The sequence below is a fragment of the Schistocerca piceifrons genome, chromosome 2, assembly GCF_021461385.2.
Source record: "Schistocerca piceifrons isolate TAMUIC-IGC-003096 chromosome 2, iqSchPice1.1, whole genome shotgun sequence".
Taxonomy (NCBI): Eukaryota; Metazoa; Arthropoda; class Insecta; order Orthoptera; family Acrididae; genus Schistocerca; species Schistocerca piceifrons.
Window position 1 is genome coordinate 530,239,658 of NC_060139.1, and position 12,498 is coordinate 530,252,155.

The following is a 12,498-nucleotide window of genomic DNA, read 5'->3' on the forward strand; positions in this document are numbered from 1 at the left end:
AACCTATACCTTTCACAAATCACTTACCTCAAAAAAAATCTTCGTTACTCGAACTACTGCACTACAGCGAGCGCCACTACTGCCAGCTAAATAAAAGATTCAAACTACGGAAGGCACTAACTACTGATAGGCATAGTTAGCAAATGAAAGATTTTAATAGAGAACAAACAATGTATTTACCTTAATAATCATAATATATATATCAGTTCATAACAAATTTCAAAACTCCGCCATCTCTCTCCCCACATCCACCACTGTTGGCGGCACACCTCCAACTGCGCCACGCAACGTGCTGTTAACATCCAGCTGCCCAACACTACAATGGCAGACAACAATGCAAACTAGCCATAGACTGCACACAGTACAGCCAGTGATTTTCATACAGAGTGCTACGTGGCGTTACCAATATAAAAACCTAAACAGCCTACTTACAAAAGTACGATTGTATATTTTGTTGGTTCTTGGGTCACCTACGTCAGTCAGCATTTTCAACGATGAACATAATGAAACTTAATGTACAAATAAACTGACTGATCCTCACCTTTCAGACTGCGTAAGGATGGTTCCGACCATTTATTCACCAAATTACAATAAACTTTGCAGTGATATGTAAACCCAAATATCTCACTGAACGTTTTTCAACATTCATGATGGTGTACGTTGTAATTTTTTCAAGTGTGTAATATTTGGAAAATCGAGTAGTAGGCCTACAATCTTTAACAGACAGAAAACTCCCCTTTACGTTTTTCGTGTAGTTAAACCTTTTAATTTTGGCTATGGTGTTGTTTTATGCTCAGACCTTTACGAATTTTCAAGTCAGCAGGTTTCTAAATGGACTAAGTTGTGTGCTATACGGCTGATGCCTAAAAAGGCTGAGCAGCATTGATTTAGTCAATGTGGCGATCTGCCTAAAAACCCACTCCAGATTGGCCCGCACAACAGCCCTCGTCGTTAATCCAACAAGCGAATTCGATCCGGGGACGGCGCATTTCTCAGAATACTGATTTGGCCGTGATAAAGTGTGTGGCTATCCGGCGTGTTGCTTTTGAATTGCATTCGTTGTATGTAATATCTTTTATAGAGAAGGTAGCAATTTACTATCAAGTGACTTTCTAAGCCGAAAACGATTGCCTAATATAAATTATGGCTTCAAAAATTCCTTTCTATACTCTTTATTGACAGGTAGCGTAATTTAATAAGCAACGAATTACAACCTTCATAACGTACGTATCGCTCCAGTGACCTCAGATACCAACGTATCAGTCATTGCCACTATGACCTTTGTTATCAGCTGTTTAGTTGCGTGTTATTCAATTATCACATCGCAAGTTGAGTGACCCAGCCTTCGGATGCAAGTAAGTTCTGTGCTTGCGCTGCTTTGCCATTGGTCAGTATCGTATCTGCAAGACATGTCTCAGTATCAAGTTATAAAGGCAACAACGAGGAAACAGATCTCAGCTTTCCTCATATTAAAGCGGAGGATTATCTGTTTATCAACCACATAACCAGAGGAGGTATACTTCTACGCAATAAGTAAATGAAATAGTTATGTTCAACTCATATCTACGCGAAAGAAAGGACATAGAAAGGTATCTTTTCAAAGTACAATGGTCAATCTATGAATAATGTTCCACAATTTCTTTTTTCAGAATACATTTGCTCGTAAGTGTCAGCGTTTCATGCCAGTATTAAGTGTACTGTTTTTCTACATAGTCACCATGATGTTCACCAACCTTATGCTAGCATTATGTAAGAGTATGTGTTGGCCTTTGTTAAACTCTCTTGATCTCTTTTCATTGCTTTAGTTACTCTGTGGATAGCTTCAAACTTTGCCTCATGTAGAGGATCCTGCAAAAAAAAAAATAGCATCCATGTTTCTCATGGTGCCAGGAGCATTGTCTATGAAGGTATTCCGAACGTGGCTGATGACCGAGCTGTCCTTCTGACACTTTAAGCCTTGTTATTCATCGCTCAATAGTGCAGTCAACTGTAATTACATACACTGGGCACCAACGTTTGTGGGTGCACTCCACGGTTTCTTTTTCAGTAATAAAGAATTCAGTTACAGCATTTTGCTTATAAAAATTGTCTTGCGCTGACGCTACTTCCACGGTACACCACAGTAATGCCATCCGACGAAACGGTTCATAACTTCGCACACATGCAGAAGAGATACAAAATTTGCAGCATTTAAAGGTTTTCTTTAAAGTTATCAGTCTTTTGATAGGTTTGACGTTGTCCGTCACCAGTTTCTCTCCGAAGTCAACATTCCTCTGCAGCATTACATTTCACATGTTTCTATTCTCTCCTATTTTGGTTTTCTCACAGTCCATGTCTCTCTGCCATACAATGCGGTCATCCAAACGTATAGTCCCAGAAAGTTCCTCCTTGAATGAAGACCTACGTTTTGTACTAGTAGACTTCTCTCAGCCACGAATGCCCTTGTTTGCTTTTTATGTACTCCCTGCTACGTCTCTCAAGTATTATTTAGCTGCCTAGATCGAATAATTTCCTTAATTTTACCTACTTTGTGATCACCAGTTACGCAGTTAACTTTTTCACTGTTCTTGTTTTTGCTACATCTCATTACTTCCTTCTTTCTTCCATTTACTGTCAGTCCTTATTCTGTGCTGAGGAAAGCAATTTCATCAGCGACTCTTATTATTGATATCCTTTCACCTTGAATTTTAATCCCACTCGTGAATCTATCTTTTATTTTAGTCATTGCTTCTTCGACATATAAACTGAAAAGCAAAGGCGGAAACTACATCCCAGCCTTACACCCTTCTTAACCCATGAACTTCGTACTTGTTCTTCCAGTCGTACTCATCCCTCTTGTTCTTGTACATATTGAATATTACCTGTGCTTCCCTACACTTCCTTTTTAGCTCATTCCTATGTGATTCGTTAATGAGTATTCGTGAACTTCCCTGAACATTTTTGCACTCCTTCTTTCATCGATCAACCGAAGTGCTTTTTCTGATACCTATGATTTCTTCGCCAAGACCTCCTTGTACCGAAGTGTTTCTCTCCAACTTTAGGGACGTCCGTTTCTCTTCAACTGAAATGCCTACCGGACTACTTAATATCGCAGTATCTATAGCCTCAGAGAACTTCAAGCGAATTTCTTCATTCTTTCTACTTTAATGTAGCACTTTTTCCGCATTATTTCTTATACTCACTAATAGTTCAGGCTAAAGTTCATCATTACCAACTTGTGATCTGAGTCTATATCTCTCCCTGGGTGATATTTACAGTGCAGTATCTCATTCTGGAATCTCTGCCTGACCAGGAGGTAATTTAACTTAAACCTTCTTCTGTCTCCTGGCTTTTCCCAAGTGAGTACTAGGTCACGCCAGTATCAGAATGTTTTGTTAATGCAGGCTGCATACAGCTTTTGATTGACAGGTCCCTAATCTATTGTTCTGCTAAGCGGATTATGGCCCTTTAGGGTTAATCTGTCCTTCTGAGATATCTTCCCTCCACCCCTCACCCTCCACCTTCTCCCCCTCCCCCTCATCCACCCCAACCCTCTGGCATTTCCCCTCGCTGATGCAACCACACCTTGACTTTTTATTGATCGACTAATCAAATAAGCTGATCAATTAATTAACCTATCCCCCTCTGGGAAACACTAGCTCTTCCCCTCTCCTCGCCCATCTGGAAACCTGCAGGAAAAAGGCTCAGTTGATTGGCTGTTGGTAGGGAATCGATTGCATTGTATGGAATATTGTTTACACAATTACTGATAGACAATGCAATACGTGGAATATTGTTTACATCAATGATTTATTGGATACAAGGTGGTGTATGGAACGTAGTTTATCCATTTATTTACAGAAAGTGCCGGGAAACTGTTTGCAATGCATGGAATATTCTTTGAACTATTTCTGGTAGGCAAGGTAATGTGTGGAATGACCTTTACCTAAACAATTTGTTGGATACAAGGCACATTTTGGAATACAGTGTATATAGTCATTTAAAAAAATGCAGGCAAATTGAATACAGAATGTGGAATACTGATTATTTAAATATTTTGAGGTTCGCAATGCAGTATGAAATATTTAAAAAATTTAGGCACTTTTTTTGTCCTGTTCATGCAAGGAATACTATCGAAATAACTCATTGCATGTAATTATCTGTTGATAACCTTTTGATAGCAAAGTACACATAATTTTCCATCAGCCGAGCAGGGTATAGTACCCTACTACTTCTGGTTAGTTGCAAATTAAATCTAGGACAGTGTTGCATGGTGGGCTGGTCAAAGACAGTATGGGGAGATTTTTAATCTCCGAATTTATCCTAAGAATGCGAGTATGCTGTGTGACTCCCATCCATATAGGGAAAGATGGGAAATCGTAATCGTAAATTACGCACTATGATCGAAGTGCTAGAAATGTGTAGATAACGTAACTGCATCGATAGAGGGCATCGTCTGGCATACTTAGGCGTATTTGTTTTTAGAATTAACCATAAATGGACGTACTGCACAATCATCTATCTACTTCAGCAACCTAGTATACAGTATACCGAAAGTAATGAAGGGATGGTTTAATGGTGGTACAGCCACTGGAAACCATGCTGTTATGTCACTGGTAAGCGTTGAAATCATGGAAAAAATGGTAAAATTGCTAAAATTGATAGCACGATCAACATTGGTGCCTATTGCAGTGCTGTTGATTACTACATGATGACTGAGTTATACCACTTCTCTGAGATGGAAGCAGTCTGGTGGGAGCAACATCTTCTGGTGATGGCCTGTATGATAAAGTGATTGCGCACATGACTGCCATATGAGTAACCAACCGAAGTGGAACACCTAGACATCTGCTACATGTCACTGTGAAAGATGAGATTAAATGTAGACCTTCAGGCAGCTGTTTGGAAACGCTTCAAAATTCCACAAACTCTTCCAGTTTCCATATGTTCTGATGCATTTCGCATTTTTTGTCGATAAGAAACATCGCCTCTGACTTTTGTTTCAACCATCTTGTGTGTTGTGGAAGCAGCGTAGTTTACACCATCGATGTCCAGCTTTTTATTAGAGCCAGTGGACTGGAATACGTTAATGTCAGTTTAGCACCTGAAACGGACCGCAAAATCATAATGGGGAAAAAATGGCAGTGTGAAAAACTGGATGTGTTATTGTGTCAAACTGCGTGTCAAAGAACAACACAGGGACCCCGTCATGCGACTGATAGTCTGTGGAATATGGTACTCCTACAACATGGGTGATGAAACTTTACACTGGTCTGTGCAAGCGATTATTATTATTGGCCACCTGCTCTAGTGGACCAATACCTGTGTATTTTACACGATCGCCACATATGTTTGATGTCAGCATGCAGGTGGTGTTTGTTTTCGATACATCAGAAGAGATGACTTCAATTTTATCAAGTGACAATAGCATAGTATTTATAGCTTTTAGTTTTTCACTGTTAGATGCTATAAAATAACAGGAATAGAAGGAACATTTGGGTGACAGACATGAATGCATCAGATGGATGCAGATGTACTTTGAGCTCCAGTTAGGTTAGATTAGTGTTGTTTAACGTCCCGTCGACAACGAGGTCATTAGAGACGGAGCGCTAGCTCGGGTTAGGGAAAGATGGGGAAGGAAATCGGCCGTGCCCTTTGAAAGGAACCATCCCAGCATTTGCCTGAAACGATTTAGGGAAATCACAGAAAACCTAAATCAGGATGGCTGGAGACGGGATGGGCTTCTGTACTTTTATGTAATTTGGAAATCCACCTCAATGCACTAGCTAAATCCTCGCCCTACTCCCAGTTCCAGTATGATGTGGTGTGGTCCTAATTCTCTTGATAAGAGACACCAGTGTCACTGCTCGAAATGTCTTATCTACTACCTTGTATTGTAGCAGAAAGACTCGACAGCCGCAGACCTTACACTTTGTACACAGTTTGTGGAGCTGCGACAGCATATTCCCATTCCGATCCTAATTTCTACCACTCTGATAATCCCCGGATGCCCTCCTTCGCTGGTAGTTGGTGCTCTCTCACATACACTGCGACAACTAGCACTGTGTGACACACTGTGCTGGGTTGCCGTGTCATGACATGGGTCATGAGTGCATGGCATGTACGGATGTTTCAGCGATATCCAACATCTATCGGTGACAACTACTCCTATGGGCTGGGTCGTGGCTTAAGTGTGCCGTGTTTAGTACTTGCCAATACACCTCGGTGGACTCTGTCTTGCGGCGGTATTCACTATTGTCTCTGCCCCATCGCACACCAGACCCTTCCTCCTCCTCCTCCTCATCCGTAGCCTTCCTACTCCTCATTCGTCGCCTCCTCCTTCTCCTCCACCCAAATGTAGTGGAGAGAATCAATTTAGGAATTCTATGGTGTTTTAAAAACCCGATCATAAATTCACTGCCGATTGGATCATGTTCCAAGTGTGTCACGTTTTTTTTTTGTCCATCAGTCTACTGACTGGTTTGATGCGGCCCGCCACGAATTCGTTTCCTGTGCTAACCTCTTCATCTCAGAGTAGCACTTGCAACCTACGTCCTCAATTATTTGCTTGACGTATTTCATTCTGTCTGCCTCTACAATTTTTGCCCTCTACAGCTCCCTCTAGTACCATGGAAGTCATTCCCTCATGTCTTAGCAGATGTCCTATCATCCTGTCCCTTCTCCTTATCAGTGTTTTCCACATATTCCTTTCCTCTCCGATTCTGCGTAGAACCTCCTCATTCCTTACCTTATCAGTCCACCTAATTTTCAACATTAGTCTATAGCACCACATCTCAAATGCTTCGATTCTCTTCTGTTCCGGTTTTCCCACAGTCCATGTTTCACTACCATACAATGCTGTACTCCAGACGTACATCATCAGAAATTTCTTCCTCAAATTAAGGCCAGTATTTGATATCAGTAGACTTCTCTTGGCCAGAAATGCCTTTTTTGCCATAGCGAGTCTGCTTTTGATGTCCTCCTTGCTCCGTCCGTCTTTGGTTATTTTACTGCCTATGTAGCAGAATCCCTTAACTTCATTGACTTCGTGACCATCAATCCTGATGTTAAGTTTCTCGCTGTTCTCATTTCTACTACTTCCCATTACCTTCGTCTTTCTCCGATTTACTATCAAACCATACTGTGTACTCATTAGACTGTTCATTTCGTTCAGCAGATCATTTAATTCCTCTTCACTTTCACTCAGGATAGCAAAGTCATCAGCGAATCGAATCATTGATATCCTTTCACCTTGTATTTTAATTCCACTCCTGAACCTTTCTTTTATTTCCATCATTGCTTCCTCGATGTACAGATTGAAGAGTAGGGGCGAAATGCTACAACCTTGTCTTACACCCTTCTTAATACGAGCACTTCGTTCTTGATCGTCCACTCTTATTATTCCCTCTTGGTTGTTGTACATATTGTATATGACCCGTCTCTCCCTATAGCTTACCCCAACATTTTTCAGAATCTCGAACAGCTTGCTCCATTTTATATTGTCGAACGCTTTTTCCAGGTCGACAAATCCTATGAAAGTGTCTTGATTTTTCTTTAGCCTTGCTTCCATTATTAGCCGTAACGTCAGAATTGCCTCTCTCGTCCCTTTACTTTTCCTCAAGCCAAACTGATCGTCACCTAGCGCATTCTCAATTTTCTTTTCCATTCTTCTTTATATTATTCTTGTAAGCAGCTCTGATGCATGAGCTGTTAAGCTGATTGTCCGATAATTATCGCACTTGTCAGCTCTTGCCGTCTTCGGAATTGTGTGGATGATGCTTTTCCGAAAGTCAAATGGTATGTCACCAGACTCATATATTCTACACACCAACGTGAATAGTCGTTTTGTGCCACTTCCCCCAATGATTTTAGAAATTCTGATGGAATGTTATCTATCCCTTCTGCCTTATTTGACCGTAACTCCTCCAAAGCCCTTTTAAATTCCGATTCTAATACTGGATCCCCTATCTCTTCTAAATCGACTCCTGTTTCTTCTTCTATCACATCAGACAAATCTTCACCCTCATAGAGGCTTTAAATGTATTCTTTCCACCTATCTGCTCTCTCCTCTGCATTTAACAGTGGAATTCCCGTTGCACTCTTAATGTTACCGCCGTTGCTTTTAATGTCACCAAAGGTTTTTTGACTTTCCTGGTTGCTGAGCCTGTCCTTCAGACAATCATATCGTTTTCGATGTCTTCACATTTTTCCTGTAGCCATATCTTCTTAGCTTCTCTGCACTTCCTATTTATTTCGTTCCTCAGCGACTTATACTTCTGTATTCCTGATTTTCCCGGAACATATTTGTACTTCCTCCTTTCATCAATGAACTGAAGTATTTCTTCTGTTACCCATGGTTTCTTCGCAGCTACCTTCTTTGTATCTATGTTTTCCTTCCCAACTTCTGTGATGGCCCTTTTTAGAGATTTCCATTCCTTTTCAACTGTACTGCCTACTGCGCTATTCCTTATTGCTGTATCTATAGCGTTAGAGAACTTCAAACGTATCTCGTCATTCCTTAGTACTTCCGTATCCCACTTCTTTGCGTATTGATTCTTCCTGACTAATGTCTTGAACTTCAGCCTACTCTTCATCACTACTATATTGTGATCTGAGTCTATATCTGCTCCTGGGTACGCCTTACAATCCAGTATCTGATTTCGGAATCTCTGTCTGACCATGATGTAATCTAATTGAAATTTTGCCGTATCTCCCGGCCTTTTCCAAGTATACCTCCTCCTCTTGTGATTCTTGAACAGGGTATTCGCTATTACTTGCTGAAACTTGTTACAGAACTCAATTAGTCTTTCTCCTCTATCATTCCTTGTCCCAAGCCCATATTCTCCTGTAACCTTTTCTTCTACTCCTTCCCCTACAACTGCATTCCAGTCGCCCATGACTATTAGATTTTCGTCCCCCTTTACATACTGCATTACGCTTTCAATATCCTCATACACTTTCTCCATCTGTTCATCTTCAGCATGTGACGTCGGCATGTATACCTGAACTATCGTTGTCGGTGTTGGTCTGCTGTCGATTCTGATTAGAACAACCCGGTCACTGAACTGTTCACAGTAACACACCCTCTGCCCTACCTTCCTATTCATAACGAATCCTACACCTGTTATACCATTTTCTCCTGCTGTTGATAATACCAGACACTCATCTGACCAGTAATCCTTGTCTTACTTCCACTTCACGTTTAGTGCTTCTCAATAAATCGCAGTGGACTTTATCTTGGAGAGGTAACAGTTGTTAAGATTGTCTCTATCTTACCATTCACTATACCCTTCCTCCTGCTTCTACTCCTATTCCTCCTCCTACTCCTCCTACAACTTAGGTGTTATAGAGTGCCTTAAAGACCCAATTACCACATCAGTTTCGCATGTCGTGTGGGTATGTTCCATCTATGCAACTAATTGAAGGCAGTTTCTTTATTGCCATACGTGTTTCGCTTCTTTTATTTATGAAGATTCTTCAGTGGTCTGTAAAGTAGGTTTATTTTTATACATACAATGAACGTATTATGTGTTGCTTACTGTATGCTACTGTGTTACATGCTGCCATGTTTTTCTCTTATTTTTTAGGTTAGCATCAACACCCGTAGCACAAATTTCGTCAAGTGAAATTATTGTTCGGTGTTGCGATTTCCAGCGCTGTTAGCCCATGTGTGTAGTCATCGAGACTTGTTCCATGGTCCAGTTAGCAGATTTCCCTGGTTCTTTCAGTCACGTTTGATTCAACACACCGCATACGTAACTTGCACTTTACCCTTTGTGTTCAGCATGTCTGTGTTTTCGGCGTGTAGTGTTGCTAACTGTCGTTGTGTGTTTGTATCTCGTCTTTTGATTGTGTTGTGTGTCTGGTCTTGTATTTGTGTGTGTTTGTGTGTGTGTGTGTGTGTGTGTTTGTATGACTGCGTGTATTTTGTTGTGAGTCAATGTGTTGTTCTGGGTGAGAGCGTGATATTTTTTAATGGATATGTGTATGTGTGTGTGTGTGAGAAAGAGAGGGGGAGAGAGAGAGAGAGAGAGAGAGAGAGAGAGAGAGAGAGAGAGAGAGAGAAAGAGAGACAGAGCGAGAGAAATGGCTGGCTCTGAGCACTAGGGGACTTAACTTCTGAAGTCATGAGTCCCCTAGAACTTAAAACTACTTAAACCCAACTAACCTAAGGACATCACACACATCTATGCCCGAGGCAGAATTCGAACCTGTGACCGTAGTAGTCACGCGGTTCCAGACTGTAGCGCCTACAACCGCTTGGCCACTCCTGCCGGCGGAGCGAGAGAGAGAGAGAGAGAGAGAGAGAGAGAAAGAGAAGGGGAGAGGATGTTTGAAAGTTTCGTAAATTGTTTATTCTTGTTATGTTTTGGATCTCTGACATTATATATGTGGTTAACATGTTTAGAGACTTGTTGCTTATATGAATTTGGACACTGAGTACATTTTGTTTTATAGCAAAGGCTCTATGTATGTGAAAGTTTTCCTGCAATATGAGGACCTTTTGTTGTGATTATTCACTCTAATAACTGTCATGTCATTTTCCATGTTGGATGGTTCATGTCTATGATTTATCAGGTTTTAGGCTATTTTCATATTTCTAATTCTCTGTGTGTTTTGTACATCTAGCTTTGAAGCTCCTGTTTCTCATCCCTAGATATACTGATTTATATTCTTGGCATTCTAACTGGAATATATCTGCTCCTTGATATTTATCTGGCTTGTCTGTTTGTATTTATTTATTTATTTATTTATTTCGAGTCAAAAACATTACAACAATATTTGTAAATGTGTTGCAAATGTGATTGGAGTGTGTTTCTTGTCCTGTAAGCAATAAGTCATCCCTGTTTTTTTAATATATTTACTATCTTGTGAGTGGCTTTGTGTTCGTATAACAAAGTGTACCATTATTTCTGTTATTCATATCATGACTGTTACAGTTCTGTGTTTTCGTGACTGGTGTAGTGTCTGTGCGGTTTTTTCGGTGTTTGCTACTTGATCTCATTGTTATTTAGTCGTTTTCTAACTATTTGGTTGAGTTTTTTTACTATGTGGGTGTTGTAATCATTGTTCGTGGCTGTTACTTGTATTGCTTATAATTATTTTACATACAATAATGGCCATTAAAATTGCTACACCAAGAAGAAATGCAGATGATAAATGGATATTCATTGACAAATATATTATACTAGAACTGACATGTGATTACATTTTTACGCAATTTGGGTGCACAGATCCTGAGAAATCAGGATGCAGAACAACCATCTCTGGCCGTAATAACAGCCCTGATACGCCTGGGCATGCGAGTAAGATGCCTGTCATCTTGACAGCTAATGATACGAGGCCCATGGGATCTAGCACGGCGTTCGGTATTGCCCTCCTGAACCCACCGATTATATATCCTGCTAATAGTCATCGGATCTTGACCAACGCGGGCAGCAATGTCGCGATACGATAAACCGCAATCGCGATACGCTACAATCCGACCTTTATCAAAGTCGGAAACGTGATGGTACGCTTTTCTCCTCTCTCTCTCTCTCTCTCTCTTTCTCTTCTTCTCTCCCACTCTCTCTCTCTCCCTCTCTCTCTCACAAACACACACACACACACACACACACACACACACACACACACACACACCGAAAATACACTCATGTTGAACACAATATGTAAAGTGCAATTGATGTATGTGCTGTGCTGAATGGAATGTGGCTGAAAAAACACCTGAAATCAAACAACTAGGACATGGCGACTAATGAATACATCTCCAAGAACACACACATGGGCTAACAGCACTGGAAATCGTAAGTAATATCAAACGATAATTTCACATCACGACATTTGTGCTACAAAAGTTAAGTGTAACCTAAGAAACAAGAGTAAAACATGACAAAATGTAACATAGTAGGATATTATAACTACCACATAATACATTTGTTATGTGTATAAATATGAAGATATACTACAAGCCACTGAAGATGCTTCACAAATAAAAGAAGCAAAACAAGCACGGCAATAAACAAACTCTCTTCCATTAATTGCATAGATGGAACATATGTCCACGAATTATGAAGCAACCAAGGAACGAGGGAAAACAGAAAAAATTATGATCAGTTCCCCAGTTGAACAATTTATTGTTTCTGACAATGGAATTTCAAGCACACGTACCAGTCCATCACCTCCACAGATTGTTTACAGACATATCATGCAATTCAGCTGATTTTGGAATTTTCATCTATTTCCTACCAAATGACCTATCAGTGCCACTATGCATCAATAGGAGGCCAGGGAAAAGGAAAATCTAGAGTTTAGAAACCAGGTGGCTGTAGAATCTAATCCCACCAGATACTCCAGTCCTTGTATCCACCAATATGATGCATGGAAAAAGTGGCCACACAAAGGGTGACGATGTAATTAATTACTCAATAAATCTGATACAGTGATGGAACATTTCCTGTGGCATCCTTGTTCACAGTACAAGCAGCCCTTAGTGGCTCTCCATCTCATAACTATTAATGA

The 12,498-nt window shown here is 40.5% G+C and overlaps 1 protein-coding gene across 1 annotated transcript in view; it reads left to right on the plus strand.

Moving 5' to 3' along the window:
• Positions 1 to 1,420: 1,420 nt before the first annotated feature.
• LOC124777627 (greglin-like) overlaps positions 1,421 to 12,498 on the plus strand; it is a 41,172-nt gene continuing 30,094 nt past the window's right edge. The window contains exon 1 of the mRNA XM_047253101.1: positions 1,421 to 1,514. The gene's annotated coding sequence lies outside the window, so the exon portion shown is untranslated. The remainder of the gene's footprint in view (positions 1,515 to 12,498) is intronic.